This window comes from Heloderma suspectum, chromosome 2 (assembly GCF_057233095.1).
Source record: "Heloderma suspectum isolate Gila_16-S chromosome 2, 16-S_ref, whole genome shotgun sequence".
Classification (NCBI taxonomy): Eukaryota; Metazoa; Chordata; class Lepidosauria; order Squamata; family Helodermatidae; genus Heloderma; species Heloderma suspectum.
In genome coordinates, this window is record NC_139459.1 from 406,197,082 (window position 1) to 406,208,239 (window position 11,158).

Consider the following 11,158-nt stretch of genomic DNA (forward strand, 5'->3'; position numbering starts at 1 on the left):
CACTCGGTACAACCCACTATCCTATGTAAGGCTCTCATGCAGTGGCTGCACTTTATTTGGAGGGAAAGCTGAGCTTATGGTCCCATCATCCAATCTACTGATGCTGTAATTCCTTGTGAAACATTGTGAGAAGCAAATAGAACTGAAAAACCCTTCGTGCTTAAAGTAGTGAGACCACAGATCCGCAGAAGAGAATGCAAAGGGTATTCTGCTCCAGAAACTTCAGGAAACGCGTTGGGCACCAGGGCTGACAAGGCTATAAGCCTATGAAGTCTCTATGTAATTCTTGCAAAGCATAGGTAAGAACTGGCAGCGGGGGGGCTAATAACTAATTGCTGACGACTGCTGTTCCTGAGCCCCGTTCTTTCTGAAGCATCATGTGCGAGCTCAGAAGAAATCATAAATATGAGATGTAGACCTGAGAAGAAGTAGGACAACAGCCCCAGTCCACGTCGTCCCCTCTGCTCCCTCTGGAAAAGCGCGAGACCGTCCGGTCTGCTCCGTACACAATCCGCAGAGCAGTTTTTGAAATGGGTTTTGCTTCCTAAACCAGAGCCAGGACCTGTAGGAGAGCCGCCATCTGGGGGGAGGGAGGGGCTGCTGCTGCGGCGGCCACCACCACCACCACCACTGCCGCCACTCTTCCGTGGGCACCTGCCCGGCAGACCGCCGCTCCCAGCAGGGTCAGGCCCCCGGGTGCTGGCCAGCTGCTGCTGACCATTGCCACCTGCTCCTCCCGGAGGGACCCTGTAAGCTGGCTGGCTGAGGTGGCCTGGGTGAGCCAGTGCTGGTCAGGGGACGGCTTGATCTGGTTAGAATCATAGAATAGTAGGGTTGGAAGGGGCCTACAAGGCCATCGAGTCCAACCCCCTGCTCAATGCAGGAATCCAAGTCAGAGCATCCCTGACAAATGGCTGTCCAGCCTCGTCTTGAAGGCCTCCAGTGTGGGAGAGCCCACCACCTCCCCAGGTAATCGGTTCCATTGCCGTATTGCTCTGACACTCAGGAAGTTTTTCCTGATGTTCAGTCGGAATCTGGCTTCCTGTAACTTGAGCCCATTATTCCGTGTCCTGCACTCTGGGATGATCAAGAAGAGATCCTGGCCTTCTTCTCTGTGACAACCTTTCAAGTACTTGAAGAGTGCTATCATATCTCCCCTCAGTCTTCTCTTCTCAAGGCTAAACATGCCCAGTTCTTTCAGTCTCTCTTCATAGGGCTTTGTTTCCAGTCCCCTGATCATCTTTGTTGCCCTCCTTTGAACCCTCTCCAGCTTGTCTGCATCCTTCTTAAAGTGTGGTGCCCAGAACTGGACACAGTACTCCAGATGAGGCCTAACCAGTGCTGAGTAGAGGGGAACTAGTACTTCCCGGGATTTGGAAGCGATGCTTCTATGAATGCAGCCCAAAATAGCATTTGCCTTTTTTGCAGCCACATCACATTGTTGGCTCATATTCAGCTTGTGATCGACGACAATTCCAAGATCCTTCTCGCTCGTAGTGTGGTTGAGCCACGTATCCCCCATCTTGTAACTGTGCATTTGGTTTCTTTTTCCTAGGTGCAGAACTTGGCATTTGTCCCTATTAAATGCCATTCTGTTGTTTTCTGCCCAGCACTCCAGTCTATCCAGATCACTTTGAATTTTGTTTCTGTCTTCCAAAGTATTAGCTTTGTTGTTTCACTGTTGGTGGGGGTGGGTTTGGGGGGGATTCTGTTGTGTTTTAGGGGTGGGAAGCCTGCCTGATACACGGGAGCAAGGGGGCATGTGTCCACCTGACGGAGGCAGTGGGGGGAGGTTGGGGGCCAGGCTACACAGAGGCTGGGCGGCAGGCACTGGGGGTGCGCTAGGGGCAGGCCATGCCCAGTAAGGGGGACCGGGGAGAGATGCATGATGTCTGTCCCCTGTTCCGGGCCTGTCCAGAGCCAGAGGATGGCTGGGGGAGGCGCGACTCCACCTTCTGGCCCTCGTCTGCTCTCTGCAATGCCAGGTCTGTTACCCAGAAACATCCCTCATCTGTGACATGATCCTGGATGAGGGTGCAGACCTGGCATGCATTACGGAGATTTGGCTGGCTGGGGCCGCTGCTCCAACTCTGGTGGTCATGTGCCCAGCCAGTTTTCCGTATGCACAGCAGCCAAGGACTGAGGATCGGGGAGTGGGAGTGGCTCTTATCTACCAGGAGCCCTTGGTCTTCACTAGATCCCCTCTCCGGGAGACCAAGGTTGCCGAGTGCGTGTACTGGAGGTTGGGCCCGAAGGGCAGGCTGGGGATTCTGCTCGTGTACCGCCCACCCCACTGCACAATTGACTCCCTGGCCGAGGTGCTTGAGGTGGTCTCTGACAGTCTGATGTGTGTGTGCTGTCCCCTAACTTATTGGTGTTGGGAGACTTCAATGTACATTCAGAGGCCATCCTCACAAGGGCATGTCAGGACTTCATGGAGACCATGGCTTCCTGGGAGCTGCAGGCTATTCCAACGGGGCCCACCCATGTAGCTGGTCCTGCGCTAGACCTTGTGTTTGATTCTGGAGAAGTGGGGAGAGATCTGGATGTCGGGGGTATATCCACCACCCCCTTGTCATGGTCAGATCACTATCTGGTGATGTTGGACTTCTCGGTTCCACAACCCTTCCGCAGGGTGTAGGACCCATTAAAGTGGTCCTCCCTAGGCATCTTATGGATCTGAATGGATTCCTGAACGGCTTGGGGATTCTCTGGAGCACGCAAACCGCCACTCGGTCCAGACCCTGGGGGGTGGCTGGAATGCCGCAATCACTGGGGCATTAGACCCAAGAAGAGCGCCAAGGGTCCACCTAGTCCAGCATTCCGCTCTCGCAGTGGGCAGCCAGCTGTCAGCCGGAAACCCACAGGATGAACCAAAGAAAACGGTTCCTGAAACACAGTCCGTACAAAAGACAAAGAAAGGAACCAAACAGTCATCAAGTGGGCATCATTGCGACAGTAGAACACGAATACAGAGCGGTGGTTATCAGGCAACCATGAGAACTGCTGTGGTCAGTGGAACAGTTGCTATTTATTGACAAGACCTCTGGAAGACGTCCCATTTCATCACTTCATCAAAGCCAACGCAAAACCAAAAATTCCTCCATTAAACCTACATCTCTCACCCATGGGAGGCAGCTGAATCCTTTCTCTGGCCCCTTAGAAACCCCTCATGCAGCTTCCAGGATCCCTAACCGCAGCATTTGTTGAGTTTCTTTTGTTTTCTTATCACCCCAAACAAAGTGGTACTGAAAGTAACATTAAGAGCATCTGTCTGTGGCTGCCAATGCAAAAATAACTCAGCTTCAGATTACTGACCTTCAGTGTGGGAGACAAAACTAATCTCTAACCACAGGCTTATGGGAGTTCTGTTGCTTTTTTTTTTCTTACTGTCCCACAAAGAGCTGCAAGGAAGAAAAAGAAACATTAGGAGTACTTGTCTGTTATTTCTAATGGAAAGTAAATCTTGCTTGCCCAAATATTAACCTTTGGGTGGCTGTTTTGGGGGCTACCGGGAGGAGCCTTATCCGCGCCATCCCTTACAGAGCCTGTTCCCTCCCTCCCGCCCTCGCCGTGTTCTGCCCTGTCTGCCTTTTCTGGCCAGTGTGTGTTAGAACCTCCCTCCCCAGCCCATGCCTGACTCCCCCCAAGTTTTCTATTTATTTCCCTCTAAAACTGCATTGGTGCATTAGCAGCTGCTCCTGAACAAATGTGCTATTTCACTACAAAGCTATGTCGCGATAGTGCTGCATGTCTACAGGGGTATAGCTACTCCCGTTCAGTGAGCGAAATGGCGGAAACGTCTGGGAAACACAGGCAGGGAAACATGGGGGAAAGACCCCTTGACAGGCCAGGTGAAAAGCACCCTGGGCAGAGCGATCCTGCCAGCGTGAATGCAGAGGGCTGATGCACACCGCAACAGGAGCACAGACAAGCTGAATGAAGGGAAGGAATCGGACCAAAAGTAGGCTCAGGAAAAAAAGAGGGTTTTGGCATAAACTCCACGGCAGCTGTGGGATGGCAACGATGTCATGTGACCTGAACAACCTCCAAATGCAGCAAACGCACAATAAATTGCTCATGGAGACACCCCCTGGGATATACACCACGACAGGAGGTGAAGGCAGAGAGGAGACTTGACTGGCTGGCAGTCTCCTCCCACCAGGCATAATAAGCCCCCACTGCAGGTTAGTATTAGGTGCAATAGGACGCTTCCGCCCATGTTCCCCAGCAACACGTGTACATAGGCTTACTGCCTCAGGACTAGTAGCCATTGATAGCCTTCTCCTCCAGGAATTGGTCTAGCCCCCTTTTAAAGCCATCCAAACTGGTGAAGTGAAGAAGCAGGAAGAGTGAAGGAGCAGAAAGTCACTCTGCCGCCATCGCTGCGTAATGACTTACCTATAAAGATGGTTGCTAGAAGGCGGCTCCTCGAAATTGCGTGCAAATGAAAAAGACGGACTTTCTGCAGAGACGACCCCGCCAATGAGGAGTTCTCCTGGCCTGTAATAACTCACTGGGCTCCTTCTACCCCTTTCCAACGTCAAGGGGCATTTGGCCTGGAGTGTCCCACAGGCTGCCTGGGGCAGCAACAGCAGCAGCAACAGCAGAATCATTCTGGGAACGCCCGGCACAGCCTCCGCCACAGCGCCTGCTCCTCCCCACTGATTAGAAGAAGAACTGGGAGACGCCAAAGCCCCCTTGCAGGACCGAGGCTTCCGTGGCTCCCAGGACAGATGGAGCCCAGCCAGCCAAGGCGTCACATCTGAAGAGGATGACAGGAAGTTGGCCTCAGGCCCACACAAGCCTCTTAGCCTGCCCTGAGCCTCCCCCCAAGCTCTCGGTGGCACAGGAGGCATTTATGCACCAGTCCTTTGCACCTGGATGCCTGACGTCACCTCATTCTGCTCTTGAATCTGATGTTTATGCCAAAAGCAAACTTGGGGTGGGGAGGAGGAGATGAGCCTGGAGCTTTCATGAGAATAATAATAATAATAATAATAATAATTACAAATAATTACAAGGGGAAAGAGAATCAGTTCTGCAACATCCTGAAGTCTCTACGCAGCTTCATGCACAGCTGGAGAAGACATATCCACGAAAATTCCCCTCTGGGGCTCCGTCTTCTGAAGCGGATTACTGAGGGGGCAGACGAGCTTGACGAAGTGCTCAAGAAAAGGCACATTGACAAGAGCCGGGATAAAGATATCCGTTCTGGATAAATAGTGCTATAGGTAGGAGGGCTCTGGTCAGGAGAGGGTTAATGGTGCTGAAAGGTCCCAACCTGGTGCCCTCTGTTGTGTTGGACTGCAGATCCCATAATCCACAATGGTCAGGCTGCCTTGGCCGTAGCCATAGGGTAAAAACTTTCAGCCAGTCAAGGCGGCCTGAGCGCCATAGCAGAAGAGGCGAGGAGGGAGCCTGCGGGGCACAAGGGTCCAGGGCGGGAGTGTCTTCCCCACAGTGGCTCATTCCTGGCCTGCCCAGCTGCTCGCTCCCATAGCAGCCGCCCCTCTGGCTCTTCCTCCTGCAGGCTTCTTTCCAATCCGTGTAACTCACTCTTTGTGCAACTTTCATTTTCCTCCCGTTTGTCCAGTTCCAAGGTGAGAAAAGCCTCTTGGCTCCCAGCTACTGATCCAAAAGTCTTGGAGCCCAAGTGGGTCAGCCCCAAATCCACCCCCTCAATGGTCTTTGCCAGCCCAGATCGGGAGCCCTGTAACTGGGCTTCTTGCTCTGTCTGAACTCCTTCTCAGTGATGGTCTGTCAGGGTTCCCCTTCTGACATGGACCCCTGAGCAACTCCTAAAGGATCTCTTGCCTCTTGAAGAGTCCCACCTTCCCTCCTTTAACTTCCCCTTTCCAATAATGTGGGGTTTAGGCTGTAGGTGTGGGGTGATGGATACTCTAGACACAAGGTTTAACCATGTTTCCTGGTAGCTTAAAGCAAGCAAATCACAACTAAAGGTATTGACACAATAGAACTGAGTGATACAACAGGCATGACGGGAAATAAAAGTTGCCAAACACAAGTTCCTCTACCCTAGCTGCACTTAGACTTTTCCAGGCCACTTCTTCCTGCTCCCTCTTCAGGCTCTTGTCTCCCTGACTCTGCTCTTACTGGCTCTCTCCCTCTCTTTATATACCCTCCTCCCTCTAAATTGAAAGTACTTCTTCAAACCTGGAGAAATGAAACTTAACCAGGGAAATGAAACTACTCCTCTCAGGGATACCCCCTCCCAACACAAATGCCAAATCTCTAGGCCTGACCTTTCTCTTTTCCTTGCCTCTATAGGCCTCAAACCTTCACGTGATCCATCAAGGTTCTGATATCCCACTGGGAGGCCTCCAGCCTCTGCTTCAGCTGCATTTCCAAACTGGCCCTGAGGTTCTCATTAAGGTCATGTAATGCCTCAAGATGCTGCTGGTTCTGCTGCTTCAAGGCCTCCATCTGCTGGACCATCAGTTTCCTCTTTTCCTGGAGTCAGAACATAAGAAAGTAAGAAGAGCCATGCTGGATCAGACCAAGGGTCCATCTAGTCCAGCATTGTGTTCACAGTGGCGAACCAGCTGTCGACCAGGAACCCACAAGCAGGAAACGAATGCAACAGCACCCTCCCACCCATGTTCCCCAGGAACTGGTGTACAGAGGCTCACTGCCTCTGGTACTGGAAGTTGCACATAGCCAGCAAGACTAGTAGCCATTGATAGCCTTTTCCTCCCTGAATTTGTCCAACCCCCATTTAAGGCCATCCAAATTGGTGGCCAACATCCTGTGGCCACCAATTACAACATCTTGTAGGATGTTGGCCACCAAATTGGTGGCCAACATCCTACATCCTGTGGCGGTGAATTCCATACCTTAACCTTCCACTGTGTGAAGGAGTCCTTCCCTTTTATCTGTGCTTTAATCTGTCCTTATCTGAAGGAGTGTGAAGGAGTCCTTCCCTTTTATCTGTCCTGAATCTCCCACCAATGAGCTTCATGGGATGACCCCACTGGGTTGTAGTATTTTGAGAGAGGGAGAAAAATGTCTTGTTATCCACATTCTCCGCACCCGGTATAATTTTGCAGACCTCTATCATGTCTCCCTTCACCCTCCTTTTATTCCAAGCTAAACAATCCCAGCTGTTGTAACCTTCCCTCGTAGGGGAGATGCTCCAGCCCCTTGATCATTTTAGTGGCCTTTTCTGCACTTTTTCTAGCTCTACGATATCTCTTTTTAGGTGTGGTGACCAGAACTGTGCGCAGTATTCCAAGTGTGGTTGCACCATAGATTTGTATCAGGGCAGTCTGATATTGGCCGGTTTATTCTCAGTTTTCCTTCTAATTATGGCTAACATAGACTTTGCTTTTTTTACAGTGGCGGCACCCTGGGTTGACATCTTCACTGAGCTGTCCACCACAACCCCAAGATCCCTTTCCTTGTCAGTCAAGGCTAGCTCAGATCCCATCAGGTTATACTTGAAGCTGGGATTTTTTCCCCAACGTGAATCACTTTACCCTCGCTTACACTGAATCTGCCACTTAGATGCCCATTCCCCCAGTTTGGAGAGATCCTTTTGGAGCCCTTCACAATGCCTTTTTGTTTTAACCACCCTAAATATTTTGGCGTCTTCAGCAAACCTGGCCACTGCACCGCTCACTCCTGATTCCACATCATTTTTGAACAGGTTGAAAATCATTGGTCCTAATACAGATCCCTATGCGACCCCCTACTGTGGGGTCCACAACACAATAAGGGTGTTGTGGTTTCACTCCCCATTCTTGCACAGATACACCTTGGCTTACAGTTCCTCTTCCAAGAAATGCTAACCCCGCTGCTGACACCACTATTACACTCCTGCACCCCAGTGCTGAGAGGGGAGATCTTGCAGGTGCTTCAGTCCTTATGCAGACCTCACTTTCCTGGAAGGAGGGCACTGGAGACTCGTGGTGTCCTTCTATGAAGCTTCATTTACTCTGTGCTCAGGACTACAACGCCACAACTCCAAGAAATCCCGGCTTGCTCTCCACTGCCTAGGGATCTTCTTCTTCTGCAAGACAACAGCTGTTCTCCTTTTGCCTTAGATTCCCCCAGATCCGTTTCCCGCTTCCCGCTCAGGCCTTGTAGAACAAAGGTTACCAGTTCAAGATAACCTTGGAGTAAGTTGCCCAAAAGGCTGCACCGGGGGAAATCCTCAGTCTCTTTGGACTCAGCAGCATTGAATGGGAAGGGAGCTCTGGAGGTAATATGCACTAGCCCAAACACATAACAATATGTTTAATATATATTCAATCGGAAACAGGTCAAGGAAGCCCTTTTCAACTGAATGGTCTGAAGTTAGGAGTGTGCAGTGAGGTGATCACGTTTGCTGATAACAGCAAATGATTGTGTGGGGGGGTTAAAACAAAGGGATCGTGAAGAGCTCCAAAAGGATCTCTCCCAACTGGGAGAATGGGCATCTAAATGGCAAGTGCGGTTCAGGGTACGCAAGTGGGACGTGATGCAAAAAATCACACCTTCAAGAATAAGCTGATGGGATCTGAGGTAGCAGTAGCTGACCAAGAGCAACAAAGGCTTTGTGGGAGGCAGAAATGACAAGAGTTGCAAGACTGGGGAGAAGAGCATGATCCCGATTTTACTTGTCTTGTCTTGAAGGTCATTTCAGGAAGGCCAGAGGACTGCGGAACAGCAGCAACAGTCCTGCAAGCAGAAGAGTAGCAGAGAAGAGAAATGTGGTTGTGCTTGTGGTTGTTGTTTACAAAGAACACGCTTGATGGTGGCGGATGAGCATACTCTGAGGAGGGATTCTGCTGGGAGGGGTACCTAATGACACTTGGATGCGGTTTACAGGGCTTGCTATTTGGACCCGTAAGAGAGTTTCCTTTTCAGCTCAACAGGTGGATGCTTTTTTTCCTCATTTTGATCTCCCATGCTTGGATTCTTCACAATGGCAGTGTCTCTCAGCTTCCTTCCAAATGGAGGAAATTACGAAAGCAATTATGGGTATGAATACTGGGAAATCACCCATCCCGAATGGGTTTCCAGTTGAATGGTATAAAACTTTTCCCAAGCTGGTAGTTCCAAAACTGCATCTATAACTACTGTACATCTTTGAATCTGGCTCTCTCCCTTCTTCATGAAACGATGAGATATGCCTGTGATCCCTAAGCCTGGCAAAGATAATAGTCATTGTGCTAATGTTGGCCCATTTTGTTAATTAATGTAGATATTAAAATATTCACCAGCATTTTAACGTATAAATTTGAAGATGATATTACAACAAACAGATCAGGTGGGATTCATCAAATCCTGACAGGGGCTGACAGATCAATCATAGATCTGATAGTTTTATGTGGTCATAGAATGGAGCAGGCCACCATTGTCCTCTTTGGACAGCAAAAAAACTTTTGATACAATTCATTGGCTTTTTATTTTTTGCTACTTTGACTAAATTTGGCTTTCCTTTTGCATTTTGGAAGTGGGTTGGAATTTTATCTTCATTTCCAAGAACTAGAACTAGAATTCTGACTAACAGGCTGTTGGGAGGTGTGTGTTTTTTTGGCTCCTCTTCCACTTGGGAGAGGAACCCCACAGGGATCTCCACTTTTTCCTTTGATCGTGTACTTGGATCCATTTTCTCATGCTGAATTGCTAAATTGACTTTATGGGGCAATCCACGTCGAAAAACCGGCAAGAAAATGTTTTTGTAGTGGACATGGATGAGAAGGCGATCCTTCCTTTGCGTCCACTGGTGGGTGACAAGGACGAGTTCCTGTCACTTCCCAGCCTGCGCGCCAAACGTGACTTGCCAGCTAGGTCGGAATGGCCATACTTGCCGTTGCGGCATTTGCCAGTGTCTAGGTTTGGCCCAGCAGCTTCTGCAGCAATACTAGTTACTGGTGAATAAATCCAATATACAGGATTGTAGGCAGGAACTGGAAAAGGCCATTGGAGAGGCGGGGGGTGACCCAGGGAAGGCCTTGGTGCCTCATCAGTGGATCCCCACTTTGCTGGCTGTACCTGTCACGTCTATGGGCCTTATTCCACACAAACTTTTGCTTCATGTCTGTTGGGACCCCACAATGTCTCTTCAATAAGGGATTCTCTAATCTGGCTCATTGCTGGTGGTGCAATGCATCTGCTGCTTCCTTTAAGCATAGGTTTTGGCAATGTCCAGTAGATGCTTCTTTGGGGAGGAGGTTGCTATATGGATACATTTTGTACTGGAACAGTCTATAATATTCGCTGATGTAAACACTTTTCTTTTCTTTGGAATATATTTTTACTTATTTTATTTTTATAAATGAAATAAACAATACCAAAATTACCAACAACCTAATCAATACTTCAATTTCCCAACAGTGCAATATTCTAATGAGGACACCACAATAACAAAGAGAGAAGAAAAAAGATAGAAAGGAAAAAGAGAAAAAGGGGAAAGGGGAGGAAGAAAGGACGTGAAGAAAAAAAGAAAAAAAATCCCTCCTCTTCCCTCCCCCTCCCCCTCTCCCTCCCCCTTAAAAAATTAAGTTTAAACTCCAACACCCCCCCCCCCCGGCCTCGGATGCCATTCTATTTTAAAAACTATATCTATAACCTTAACAATAACCTTACAGTTTAATAAACAACCTTACATTTCTCTATCATATCATCAATCTTATATCAAGGAAACAGGTCTACAATTCATTCCTAAAAGCCTATATTAGTAATAATAATAATAATAATAATAATATAGTATATAATAATAAAACTTAATATAAACCTTCAATCATCAGTAATAAATTTTATACTAGATATAGTATCTATTTTAAAATTAAAAATATAAAGAAAATATGATGTAAACACTTTTCAATTACTCTCCTGCTTGCTTAGAAAGAGCTGTTGGGCTCTGACATTCAGTTTTTTTCTGAGCAGAATTCAAATGGTTTGTGCAAAGGAATCCTATTTCCACATCAGCCTATCAATCTTCAGTGGAAACCATCGGAGGGGAGGGGAGTGATGACCCAGGGGAAGGCCTTTTCAGTGGTGGCCCCCTCTTATGCAGCCCCTTTTCTAGAGAGCCTTGCTGGGCACCAGCTCCCCCTGTCTTTTCAGCACCTGGCCTTTTCGATGTTTCGAAGCTTTAAACTTCTCTGCTCCCTTATTGCTGGCTGACTTGCTGGATTGGCGTTGTGCC